This window comes from Dendrobates tinctorius, unplaced genomic scaffold (genome assembly GCF_039654945.1).
Source record: "Dendrobates tinctorius isolate UK_male_01 unplaced genomic scaffold, ASM3965494v1 ptg000064l, whole genome shotgun sequence".
Taxonomy (NCBI): Eukaryota; Metazoa; Chordata; class Amphibia; order Anura; family Dendrobatidae; genus Dendrobates; species Dendrobates tinctorius.
The window spans coordinates 66231877-66246253 of NW_027361732.1; positions in this window are offsets into that span (position 1 = coordinate 66231877).

A 14377-nucleotide genomic window follows, 5' to 3' on the forward strand; every position below is an offset into this window, starting at 1 on the left:
CTTAAAGCCGCAATGCTCCTCTGGGAAATATGCTAATTATGCAAATTGTCTCTTCAGAGAGGAAGAGGACTAGAACTCTAGTGCCACCTATTGGAAGTAGCAATCCTAACAGTCAATGTCGACCCTTTAACGAGCCTTGTTACATGACTTAGGATAAAAGCCAAACCAGAATCTCAATTTGCAGACACTGTGTTTCGGGGTACTGCCCCTCGTCAGTGCAAAGTGTGAGATCTGGTTTAGCTGTGAGAGAGGTGTCTGACCGATATCCAAGAAGTATCTGTCACGTCGTGCTCACCTGGAGGCGGGACCTTCACACCGCGCTCATCTGGAGGCGGGACTTTGGTCCCAACATCATCTCTTCCGGAGCCGCAGTCACTCCAGGGGTTCTGTCGGGTGCGAACGCACACTTCTCGTACCCAGGCTCCCACCTCCTCCATATTGGGTATGCGCTTGCGCGCTCTTGTCAGTTCAGTCTCCAGGTCCATCCTCTCTATGGTAATGGAGGACTTGACCAGGAAGCTTTAGTGGTCATGTGCTATATCAGGCTACCTCCCCCTATGGGAGGTGCCTGATTATTGTTGTGCTTCCTGGCTTGGTCTGGTGTGTCCCTGCCTGGCTGTGCGCTGTATTCAGGCCCTGTCCTATTCTAAGCCATGCCTCTCAGTACTCGTTCTGAACCTGCAGTCTGTCTTGGACTCTATTGTGCCTCTTGGCACATGCTCTGAATCCGCTCTCTGCTTTGTACTCAGTTGTGCCTCATGGCACACACTCTGTCCCTGTACTCTGTTACACCTCCTGGCACACCTGCTGCCCCACTCAGTACTCTGATGTGCTCTCTGCACGCGTCCTGTTTTGCTCACCCCCGGACGTACTAGTCGCTGCACGCCAGACGTGCTCTTGTGTACCCGTCTTGCACTATCCTGTATCTAGCGCACTCCCGTGTACACACCCTGTGTTCCTGAGTACACCCTGCACCCCCTGCAGACATACTTACGCGTGTCTCCTGTGAGCCGGCCGCCAGGTGCCAGCAGTCGTGGTACCTTATCCCCTGGGGCTTGCCCCTAACACTCCCTGTATAGGGGGTGGTCCTCACTAGGCCAACTCGCCCTGGGAGGGTTGGTGCCACGACCCAGAGGGTCCACTCCAGAAGTCGTCACAGTATAATCAGGCCATGGACTCCGCTGGTACCGCGGCTTCCGTCCAAAATGAGCTGGTGTTTCTCCGGGAAAACCAAACTTGGATTATGTTGTTTCTCAAGTCCATGGAGTCCTGTTTATCTACCTTACAGTCTGCTGATCCTGGAAATGCTTCCCAGCTGGCTAGCCTCCAGCAGGAACTCGCGCAGCAACGCGACTCCCAGACCCAGATCCTCAACTATATGGCATCGGTAGATAATCGGCTCCTTTCCATGCAATCCGTTTCAGCCCAGACCTTGGTCCCGCACTCGCTGCCGTGCTTATGCAAGCCACCCCGATATAATGGTGACCCTGAGTTGTGTCGCGGGTTTTTGAATCAGTGCCGTTTGCATTTTGAGTTCCTTCCGCAGCATTACCCCACCGATCGTGCTAAAATAGCCTTTATAGTTTCCCACTTAGAGGGGAAGGCGCTTGCATGGGTGAATCCCTTTTGGGAGCATGATGATTCTCTCCTCTCTCAGCTTTCCATCTTTTTGGACACCTTCCGCAAGGTGTTCGACGAGCCGGGTCGCCTTGCTTCCACCACCGAGTCCCTCTTTAATCTCCGTCAAGGTACTTTATTGGTGGGACAATATGCAATATGTTTTCGCACCTTGTCCTCTGAACTTGGTTGGAATAATGATGTCCTCGTAGCGGCCTTTTGGCATGGCCTGTCCGGTCGGATCAAAGATGAACTGGCGGGCCAAGATACCCCTACCATTTTAGAGGACCTCATCTCTCTCGCGACATGCATTGATTTGCGCTTCCAGGAGCGCACCCGTGAGTCAGCCAGAGAGAGAGGGCCCTCTCGCCTCTCCTCATCCACTCGCAATTCTTCTCATCCGTTACCCGAGTTATCTTCTGTGGATCCCGTACCTTAGCCTATGCAGGTGGATTGTCTCGAGATAGCTCAACAGCGTCGTGAGAAGAGGCTGGCACAAGGGCTTTGCTTTTACTGTGGGAATGCCTCCCACTTTCTTCGCTTATGTCCCAGGAGGACGGGGAAGCTCCTCCACATGGGACTGGTTGGAACGGTCTCCTCAGGTGTATGTGATTCCTCTTTCCCCCTGTCCGTGTCCGTTTCACTGAATTTTGGTTCCAAGAGTTTTTCTGTGGAGGCTATTGTGGACTCGGGCGCAGCGGGTAACTTTATTAGTCTCGAGGCAGTTAAAAAGTTTCAGATTGCTGTCAGATCCCTGGAGACTCCTAGGCTGATAGTTATGGTTGACGGTAAGCCCTTGCAGGATACCATTATCCAGGTCACTGAAGAAGTAGAGCTGCTGATTGGCACAGGTCATAGGGAGAAGATCTCCTTCCACGTATTGCTGACTTCATCTCATACGCTTCTTCTTGGTCTTCCTTGGTTACGGACTCATGGGCCAACTCTGGACTGGTGATCCGGCAATGTACTCCGTTGGGGACCGTTCTGCCAGAAAAGTTGCTTACTGTTCGTTCATCCGATGAACTCTGCCTGCCCGTCTTCTGCGCCTACAGGTCCGCCGTCAGCTTACCGGTCTATGACTAATGACATTGTCAAGAAGGGGGCTGAGAATCAGTCTCTACTTCAATCAAGCGACCGGTCCAAGGTAATTACCATGGCTTCCGTCAACTTGAAGTCCCAGCTTCCGGGAGAGACCTTTGTGGCTGAGAATAACTGAAAACGAATGTTATGCTGGGGACATTCATCTCAGGTTGCAGGCCATCTTGGTGTCAAGAAGACTCTCTCCCATTTATCCCATTACTATTGGTGGCTGTCTATCTCTCAGGATGTCAAAGACTTTGTGGCTTCGTGTCCGTCCTGGTTTGGCTGGGAGAGAGGCATCTGACCGATATCCCGAAACACAGTGTCTGCAAATTGAGATTCTGTTTGGCTTTTATCCTAAGTCATGTAACAAGGCTCGTTAAAGGGTCGACATTGACTTTTAGGATTGCTACTTCCAATAGGTGGCACTAGAGTTCTAGTCCTCTTCCTCTCTGAAGAGTCAATTTGCATAATTAAAACAGTGAATAAATTATACAGATAGTGTGTGACAGCACATCAATGATTACCATCCATATACCTATAGCATATATGATCCTCAACATTCAAATTGCATAAAAAAAGGAAAAGTCATGTAATTATGAAAATTACCAGATTGATAGACATGTGGATGATATGCAAATTATAGAAAAATGGTAATGAAACATTCGAAACATCTCAATTTATCCAGTATCGCGAATCAGACCCACACTTAGAATACAGGCATGTACAAGCTTGGCTTGCCATCAATGAGGTAATTAATGGTTGTCTGAGGAATATTCTGCAAAGTTGAATGCACTTGGGCATACAAAGCATCAAGATCTACTGCTGGCAGCTCCCTCTGCAAGTCCTGGGCAATGGCATCTCAAATATGCTCTATGGGAAACAAGTCTGTAGAAGCTTCAAGCCATGGTAGCACATTTAGGCCACGCAGGCTACTCTCAGTAACATAACCAACATGTGACCTGGCATTATTGTACTGTATAATGTTCTGTATTGCGCTGTTTTTGAGAGTATTTGGGATAGAGATATGGGGAGCAGGATCTTTTTTTCTGTGTGTATGTTGTATATGACATGATAGCAACTAGTTTATGTCCACTGTTATTACATATACTGAGATTATGATGATTATTATAGATCTCAGATGGACTCCCCAGAGAGAAAAGAATGCTGAAACATGTTATATAGTGACCATAAATACTGCTATTCCTCTTCTAGACAGGTATGTGCGTTTTGCTCTGTTTTACTTTGTTTAGGAATGTTATATGAATTTATTACATAACTTGATTCTAGCCAGTCAACTAAAGATATGCAAATCTTTTCAAATTCAAATTCTCCTGCTTTGATGATTTTTTTAACTTAACTTTGGTTCACAGCAAATTTATTAGCTGTGAATGGCTAGACAGCAAAGCCTCCAATTGCAAGGAAAAGATGTATGTAACACTATGAAGTTTCATGAGATCTATTTTAGAGGGTTTTTTTTCAGAAAAGTAGCCTTGGTATGTTAAAGTGGCCTTACCATATAATGAATGGTAACTAGGAATGAGCGAGCACTAAAATGCTCGGATGCTCAATACTCGAATCGAGCAATTCCTAATGCTGGGATGCTTGATTCAAGTAACAAGTATAATTGGAGTCAATGGAAAATCTAAGCATTTTTCTGACAGACCCTACAAGGAGGACTGGGGGTCCATGAAAATGTTGAAATGGATGAAAAATGTGCTGAATGGAAGGAGAAAAACAAGGGGAAGACTTCTGGAAGCATCTCAGATCACTGCTGAAAACAATAGTGTCACACTTTTACTCCACTTTAAGGACTGACGATAAAACATTCAAAATTGAAGACAACTTGGAGATCACAGGAAAAAAATGTTAAAAAATATTCTTTACTGTATAATTACAGGAAACAAATAAGGCAAAATAAATAATTTAAGAAACCAAAACTGAAATTTTTACAAAAAATTTCAAATTTCAGTGTAATTTATGAAGAATGCAAGAACTGGCAAAAATTTGATAGAAGAGGGACTCAGGTACACCCTGTATTAGACATAAAGGAGGGCATTATACATATAGTGGGGAAATAAAGTATTTAGTCAGCTACCAATTGTGCAAGTTATCCCACTTAAAAAGATGAAAGGCCTGTAATTGACATCATAGGTAGACCACAACTATGAGAGTCAAAATGAGAAAACAAATCCAGAAAATCACCTTGTCTGATTTGGCAAGATTTATTTTGCAAATTATGGTGGAAAATAAGTATTTGGTCATTAACAATAATCCCTGACTAGATACCTGTCATATGCTATCCCTGCTGCAACACTTCACCATTGATGAAGTGCAGATAAGAGATGTATTATTGTACAATATATAAGGGATTTGAATCGGTTCTGAAAAGATTTTTTTTATTGTATGTGGCAGCAACAAAGTCTTGAGGAACACAAATTACACTGGCAGCTTTGATGAACTTCTGAGTACAGACTACTGTAGAAAACATTAATTGGTCAATGAGTCCATGGAAAAAAGCAGCAGCAAGACTTAAAATTTATAAGGCAATATGTTATGAATGAGTCACCATAGGAGGCAAAAGCAGAAATACAAGCTAAGTCCAGAAAACCAGAGAAGTTGGCAACTATCAGATTGCAGACCCCTGAACCTGAGGTATTTTCAGAAGACAGAGCTAAATGAATTCAGCACACCCCAGCAGGGAATGGCAGAAATCCAGAAAAACAAAGCAAAACAAAGTCAAAGCACCAAAGCAAAAGGCCGAGCAGCAAACTTAGCTTTAGAGGAGCAGGAATTCAGACTGGTCTCCAAGGATCCCACAGAGAAATCACCCGCAGGGCAGAAGGGCGTCGGCAGCCTTATATCCAGTCAGTAACTCCACTCAGCCAGTCATCATCATCAGCCTCAGGTGTTTGATAATCAGGCTCACTACCTTTCTTTACCAGAAGAGGGAGTTCCTCGGGCCTCAGTAATGAAGGGGAAAATGAACTCACAACAGTACCTCCCCCTTGAGGAGGGGTCACCGAACCCTCAACTACGCCACCATGGCGATCAGGGTGAGCCCGATGAAAGGCACGCACCAATCTTTTGGCATGAATATCAGAGGCAGAGACCCAGGAATTATCCTCCTGACCATAACCCTTCCACTTAACCAAATACTGGAGTCTCCGTCTAGCCAGACGGGAATCCAGTACTTTCTCTACCTCATATTCCATGTTACCTTCAACCAATACAGGGTCTGGAGGTGCCACCCCCAGAACAACAGGTTCAACAAACCTCTTCAACAAAGATTTATGGAACACATTATGGATTTTAAATGTGACAGGAAGAGCCAAACGAAAAGAGACCGGATTAATAATCTCCACAATCTTGTAAGGTCCAATAAATCTAGGCTTAAACTTAGGAGAAACCACCTTCATAGCAATATTTTTTGATGATAACCACACCATATCACCAACCTTAAACTGGGGACCAATGGTCCTATGTCGGTTGGAAAACCGCTGGGCCTTTTCCTGGGAGAGAGATAACTTATCCACCACTTGGTCCCAGATCTGGTGCATTCTCTCCACCACAGTGTCAACACCTGGGCAGGCAGAGGGCTCCACCTGCCCTGAAGAAAATCGAGGATGAAACCCAAAGTTACAAAAAAAAGGTGACATCAAAGTGGCAGAACTAGCAAAATTATTTAAAGCAAATTCGGCCAAGGGCAAAAATGAAACCCAATCATCCTGATCAGCAGAAATAAAACATCTCAAATATGACTCCAAGGTCTGGTTTGTTCTCTCTGTCTGCCCATTGGTCTGAGGGTGAAAAGCAGAGGAGAAGGACAACTGAATTCCCAGCCTGGAACAGAAAGTTCTCCAAAATCTAGACACAAACTGGACTCCTCTGTCAGATACAATGTTCTCAGGAATCCCGTGCAAATGAACCACCTGTTGTAAAAACAGGGGCACCAACTCAGAGGAAGACGGCAACTTAGGGAGTGGTACAAGATGAACCATCTTAGAGAACCTATCACAAATCACCCAAATAACAGTCATCCTCTGAGAGACAGGCATATCAGAGATGAAATCCATTGAAATATGGGTCCATGGCCTCTTGGGGACAGGCAAAGGCATCAACAACCCACTAGAGCGAGAACACGATTTAGACCAGGAGCACGTCCCACAGGACTGCACAAAATTCCTGACATCACGAGACAAGGAGGGCCACCAAAAAAACCGACTCACCAGATCTCTAGTACCAAAAATACCTGGATGACCAGCCAAAGCAGAGCAATGAACTTCAGACATCACTCTCTTCTTCCACTGGTCAGGAACATACAACTTTCCACTGGGACAACGCTCAGGTTTGTCCTCCTGGAAATCTTCCAGAGTACATCTCAAATCGGGCGAGATGGCAGAAAGAACTACCCCTTCGCCTAAGATGGTAGCAGGCTTGGTCACCACAGGAGAATCAGCAAAGAAGCTCATATAGAGGGCGTCTGCCTTGACATTCTTTGTTCCAGGAAGAAAAGAAACCACAAAATCAAAACGTGTAAAAAACAAGGCCCACCTAGCCTGTCTAGGGTTCAAGCGCTTAGCCGACTCTAGGTAAATCAAATTCTTGTGGTCAGTGAGGACCACGACTTGATGCTTAGCTCCCTCCAACCAATGTCTCCACTCCTCAAATGCCCATTTCATGGCCAACAGTTCCCTATTCCCCACATCATAGTTACGTTCAGATGGAGAGAACTTTCGGGAAAAGAAAGCACAGGGATTCATTTTAGATGTTACAGGATCCTTTTGGGACAAAACAGCTCCTGCACCAATCTCAGAAGCATCCACCTCTACCTGGAATGGAAGTGAGACATCAGGTTGCCGCAAAACCGGGGCGGAGGTGAATCTTCGCTTCAGCTCCTGAAAGGAAGAAACAGCCTCCGGACACCAATTTAACACATCAGCACCCTTTTTAGTCAAATCAATCAATGGCTTGGCAATACTAGAAAATTTTGCTATAAATTTCCGATAAAAATTAACAAAACCCAAAAACTTCTGGAGGGCCTTCAAAGAAGTGGGCTGAACCCAATCGTGAATGGCCTGTACGTTGGCCAGGTCCATTTCAATAGTTGATGGGGACAAAATAAATCCCAAAAAAGAAATCCTCTGTACTCCAAAAAGGCATTTAGATCCTTTGACATACAGGGAATTCTCCCTTAAGATCCGGAACACAGTCCGAATATGTTCCACATGAGAATCCCAATCCTTGGAGAAGATCAAAATATCATCCAGATAGATAATCAAAAATTTATCGACAAAATCTCGGAAAATATCGTTCATGAAGCACTGGAAGACAGAAGGGGCATTAGTGAGCCCAAAAGGCATCACCAGGTACTCAAAATGTCCCTCCGGAGTATTAAACGCCGTCTTCCATTCATCCCCATGCTTAATGCGAATAAGATTATACGCCCCCCTGAGGTCAAGCTTGGTAAACCAGCAAGCACCTTTAACTCTGGAGAATAGATCAGAAATCAGGGGTAACGGATACTGATATTTAACAGTAATTTTGTTGAGGGCACGATAATCAATACAAGGTCTTAATGATCCATCCTTTTTGGCTACAAAAAAAAACCGGCACCTAAGGGTGACGAGGATGGTCTAATATGACCCTTCTCCAACACCTCCTTAATATAGGATCGCATAGCCTCGTGCTCTGGTACAGATAAATTGAAGAGCCGACCCTTGGGAAATTTACACCCCGGGCTCAGTTCAATTGCACATTCATAACTCCTATGAGGAGGCAGAGACGCAGACTCATTCTCACTAAATACATCATAAAAGTCCGCCAAATAATCAGGAACATCAGGCGACTGAGGAGAGGTGGAAAACACCGGAGCCTCACTAAAGGCACACCGACAACCCCAACTCACCACAGACACAGATTTCCAATCCAAAACTGGATTATGAATCTGTAACCAGGGAAACCCCAGAACAATAGTATCATGCAGATTATGCAACACCAAAAATCTGGAATTTTCTTGATGGTCTGGGGCGACCCGCATTACCACCTGGGTCCAAAACTGGGGTTTATTTTTAGCCAAAGGAGTAGCATCAATCCCCCTCTAAGGGATAGGCGTCTGCAGAGGTGTCATCGGAAATCCACAACGTTTAGCAAAATCCAAGTCCATTAGGTTTAGGGCTGTTCCCGAATCCACAAAAGCCTTGGCGGAAAATGTGGACATGGAGCAGATCAGAGTAATAGCCAGAAGAAACTTAGGTTGAACACCCCCAACAGAAAACGTGTGTGCAAAGCGTTTCTCTCGTTTAGGACAGACAGAAATAATATGCGAGGCATCTCCACAGAAAAAACACAACTTATTATGCCTTCTGAACTCCTGACGCTGCTCTCTGGAAAAAACTCTATCACATTGCATAGGTTCAGACATTTGTTCAACAGGTAGCAACACCTCTCGTGCAGCTTTGCGTTCGCGCAAACGCAGATCAACCTGAATGGCTGACATAGAATCGTCAAGACCAGAGGGAACAGGAAATCCCACCATAGTATCTTTTATGGCTTCTGACAACCCCTTCCGAAAGAGAGCAGCCAAGGCATTATCATTCCAGGTAGTAAGTACTGCCCACTTTCGGAATTTTTGACAGTACAATTCTGCAGAATCACGACCCTGGCTCAATGCCAGCAGGGTCTTTTCAGCCTGATCAATGGCATTAGGTTCGTCATACAACAACCCCAAAGCTTGAAAGAATGCGTTCACATTAGTCAGAATAGGATCATCTGGTTTCAAAGAAAACGCACAATCCTGGGGATCACCACGCAGCAAAGAGATGACAATTTTAACCTGCTGCGCGGAGCTCCCTGACGAGTTAGGCTTCAAGGCAAAAAATAATTTACAATTATTTTTGAAATTCAAAAATTTAGACTGATCCCCAAAAAATACATCAGGTGTAGGAATCTTTGGTTCAGTAGCATGTGAATGAGTAAGGTAGGCGGAAATTCCCCGCACTTCCGCAGTGAGCTGCTCCACACGATCAGACAATTGCTTTATCTCCATTGAGAGAAAAAAAAAAAATTCCCCCTACGGCCTCAGAGATATAGAGGAAAAAATATACACCCTTTTTTTTTTTTTTTTTTTACAATTCTTTCCTGCTATTGAGTACCCTAGGATCTGCGGTATGGCGGGTGATTCTGTTATGAATGAGTCACCGTAGGAGGCAAAAGCAGAAATACAAGCTAAGTCCAGAAAACCAGAGAAGTTGGCAACTATCAGATTGCAGACCCCTGAACCTATCAACACAACTAGCAGTAGCCGTGGGGGGTTCCTACGATGCCCTAGACCCCTCGATCACAGCCGGAGAATTACATAGGCCTAAAGAAAGAAAGGAGAAATCTAAACTGCCCCAGAGCAGACCCCAAAGCAATAGGCAGCCCCCAACATATAATGACGGTGAAGCAAGATGAAAATACTAACACAGACAGAAAGATAGACTAAGCAAAGACGGGGCCCAAAACTACCTAGATAGGAAAGGACAGGAAGGCCGCTGTCTGCAATCTGCCAAAACCCTATCAAAGACATAAGCCAACAAGCTGATATGAAAAAGGCCCTGAAGCAGCTAGGCTTCAAAAACTAAATCAGCACTCAGGTATTTTCAGAAGACAGAGCTAAATGAATTCAGCACACCCCAGCAGGGAATGGCAGAAATCCAGAAAAACAAAGCAAAACAAAGTCAAAGCACCAAAGCAAAAGGCCGAGCAGCAAACTTAGCTTTAGAGGAGCAGGAATTCAGACTGGTCTCCAAGGATCCCACAGAGAAATCACCCGCAGGGCAGAAGGGCGTCGGCAGCCTTATATCCAGTCAGTAACTCCACTCAGCCAGTCATCATCATCAGCCTCAGGTGTTTGATAATCAGGCTCACTACCTTTCTTTACCAGAAGAGGGAGTTCCTCGGGCCTCAGTAATGAAGGGGAAAATGAACTCACAACAGCAATAATTCCTGAATAGATGTCTGTCATACGCTATACCTATAGCAATACCTCACCTTTGATTAATTGCAGATAAGAGAAGTATTATTGTAGAATATATAAGGAATATGAACTGGCCCTGAAAATAATTTTTATTGTATGTGGCAGCAACAAAATCTGGAGGAATGCAACTAACACTGGCAGCTTTGAAGAATTTCTAAGTACAGATTTTCATCATCCCTGCTAGGGAATAGAGTGGAGCTTTTCTCTTCTACTCAGACTGATATGGATGATACCAGAATCTTCTGTACTTACTGTTCAAACTCTCCTGTCCCAGCTGTGAAATCCTGTATGCAGTGTGAGTACTCCCTATGTGACAACCATCTGACAGCCCACAAGGCACTGGGTCATATGCTAATACTGAAGAACCCATTGGCTCTTTGTTTAAATAAATTCCCTTAACTAGAATGTAGATCCACAGAAAAGCATATTTTCCCATTACTAAGGAGTGAGTCTCCAACACTGGTAAAGCATATACACTAAGTGCAAGAGATACCAAAGAATTTGAAGGCGGCACTCCAAATATCCATTTGAAGAGATGTAGTGGAGGGCCTCAGAAATATTTTTTTTCCCATTATTAAGAAGTGGGTATCCTAGATTGGTAATGCCCATGAGCTGAAGAACTATATAAATAAATGTTCAAGGTAGGCCTCTAAAAATTGCTAATGTGGGCATCATAAACACACTTAAAAAATTTAGAGTGATGATAGCATGATCACCTTATTGATATGGTGGTGGAGGAGGAGGAGCATGACACAAAAAAGATGAGATCTTGAAGTGTATGCCCATGTTTGGGTGGAAAGGGATGCATGGAAATAGACTACAAAAAAACAAACAAACACTAGATTTGAGTTTATGTTTAGCTGCTGTCATGAGGTGGTCTACAGAAGTCTGGCCCAATCCAGCCCTTGTTCATTTTGAAAAAGTCAGCCTGTAAGGCTGGTTTCACATTTGCGTTTTTTTTCGCGGTATTTTAGCGCTAAATAGCGCATGCGTTTTTTTTCCCTATACTTTGCATGGGATGCGCTTATGTGCGCATACACATGCGTTTGTACGCGTTTTTCCGCGCATGCGTTTTTTTGCGGTATGCGCTCGGGCGCACAAAATGCAACCTGTTGCATTTTTTGGGCGTCCGACTTGCCTCAAAAAAACGCATGCGCGCGCAATGCGTTTTTTTACAGCAAGACACCCATTATAAGTCTATGGTGAGCATATGTGCGCATTGGCATGCTTATGTATGCGTTTTTTTGCACATGCGTTTTTTTTTTTACCATTAGTTTAGACAATGGTTTTTACGGGTTTGGGTTAGAGTTAGGGTTAGTTAAGGGGGTTTAGGGTTAGGGTTAGGGTTAGGGTCAGGGTCAAGGTTAGGGTTAGGATCAGGGTATGGTTTGGTTAAGGGTTAGGGTTAGGGTTAGGGTCAGGGTTAGGGTTAGGGTTAGGGTCAGGGTTAGGGTTAGGGTTAGGGTCAGGGTCAAGGTTAGGGTTAGGATCAGGGTATGGTTTGGTTAAGGGTTAGGGTTAGGGTCAGGGTTAGGGTTAGGGTTAGGGTTAGGGTCAGGGTTAGGGTTAGGGTTAGGGTATGGTTTGGTTAAGGGTTAGGGTTAGGGTCAGGGTCAGGGTCAAGGTTAGGGTTAGGATCAGGGTATGGTTTGGTTAAGGGTTAGGGTTAGGGTCAGGGTCAGGGTCAAGGTTAGGGTTAGGATCAGGGTATGGTTTGGTTAAGGGTTAGGGTTAGGGTTAGGGTTAGGGTTAGGGTTAGTAAAGTCATGGTTTGGGTTAGTGTGAGGGGCCACCTAATGTTTGGAAAAAACGCAAACGCGGTAAAAACGCACTAAAAACGCATACAAACGCATAAAAACGCTGCGTTTTTTTCATGCATGCTCATAAAAATGCTTGAAAAAAACGCAGCAGTTGTATGCTTTTGTATGCGTTTTTTCAATGCGTTTTTTTGCGGGAAAAACGCGCTGCAAAAAAAAGCAAGTGTGAAACTAGCCTAAGCATTTTCAGTTGACAGGCAGATGCGTTTATCGGTTATAATACCACCGGCGACACTAAAAACCCGCTTTGACATAAAGCTAGTGGCAGGGCATGCCAGGACCTCCAAGGTGTAGAGAAACAGTTCATGCCACGCATCTAGCTTGGATGTCTAATAGTTGTAAGGCACAGCGGAATCACAGAGGATGCTGGTGCGGTCAGCAAGGTACTTCTTCAGCATCTTCCAAATCTTTTCCCTCCTTGTCTGATTACCCCAGACATCAAGGCCTGGGTGATGCGAGGGTCTGAGAAAACTGTCTCAGATCATTGAGAGAATTCCCATGGGTCTGCTTCATCTGGTGTGTGTCTCCCTACTTTCCACTCCTTGGTTGTCCAAGGAACTGTGACCTCTGCTGCCAGCATTGTCAGATCGGAATTTTTTTTATTAATTCTTCAACTAGAGCCTTCTGGTACTACAACATTTTATTAGACCTCTCTGCCACAGGAAGGGAGATGTAAAGAGGTGTAAAGTTCTTGTAGTATGGGTCTAGAAGGGTGACCAACCAGTAATTAGTGTTGGCCAAAATTCGTACAATGCAGGGTCACGGGAAAGGCAGTGGAACATAAACTCAGCCATGTGTGCTAGACTGCCAACAGCCAAGACTTCCCTGTCCCCACCAAGAGGACGACTGTCCATGTTGTCCTTTTCATCCTCCCAATCCTCCTCATCTTCAGGCCATCAATGCTGAATAGATCGGATGAAGATGGTGTGGCCACTACTATCTCTAGCGCAGGCAACCAGCTCCTGTTCCTCCTCCTCATTATCATTATCAACCAATCTGCGTTGAGAAGGTGATATGAGGTTGGGTGATGTAGCATCAAACAGTATAGTTTCTTGCTTTATCTCAACTTGCTCCACCTGCAAAACCTCCTCTTTAATTGTGAGCAGAGAGCGTTTCAGTAGACAGTAAAACGGGATGGTGATACTGATTATGGCATCATCGCTGCTCACCATCTTGGTGGAGTCCTCAAAGTTTTGGAGACCCGCAAAGATGTCAGACATCCATGTCCACTTACCAGCTCTTATGTGCAGAGGCTGACCAGAATACCAACTGACATGGTGCAGCTGATATTCAACTACTGCCCTCTGCTGCTGTCAAAGCCTTGCTAACATATGTAACATTGAGTTCCAATGCGTGTTGATATTTCGCACACCAGATGGTGAGCTGGAAGTTGCAAACACTGCTGCAGAACTGTCAGGTGGCATGTGGAAATGAGCTCACATGTGGCATGCTTTCACAAGTAGCTCAGGCAGATCTGGTTAGGTTTTCAAAAACCACTGAACCACTGAAAGCTGAGCACATGGGCCATGCATTGTACGAGTGCAAGGTGGCCAAGCTTCAGAGCTGCCACCAGGTTATGGCCATGACCATGCATGGCTGTAGGTTCAGAGGCAGCTGGGGACCAAGTACCAAGAGACAGCTGCCGCCATGAGGTTGCAGAAAAATTCTGTCTTCACAAGCCTATACGGCAACATTTTCAGGGCAAGTAGTCTGGAAATTTGGCCGTTTAGTATTGTAGCCTCTGGGTGGGTGGCTGCATGTACAGCTGAATGCTGCACTGAGACAAGGATGTGGATGTGGTTACTGATGGTGGTTGAAAGTGTGCAACGACAGGTGCAGGGTG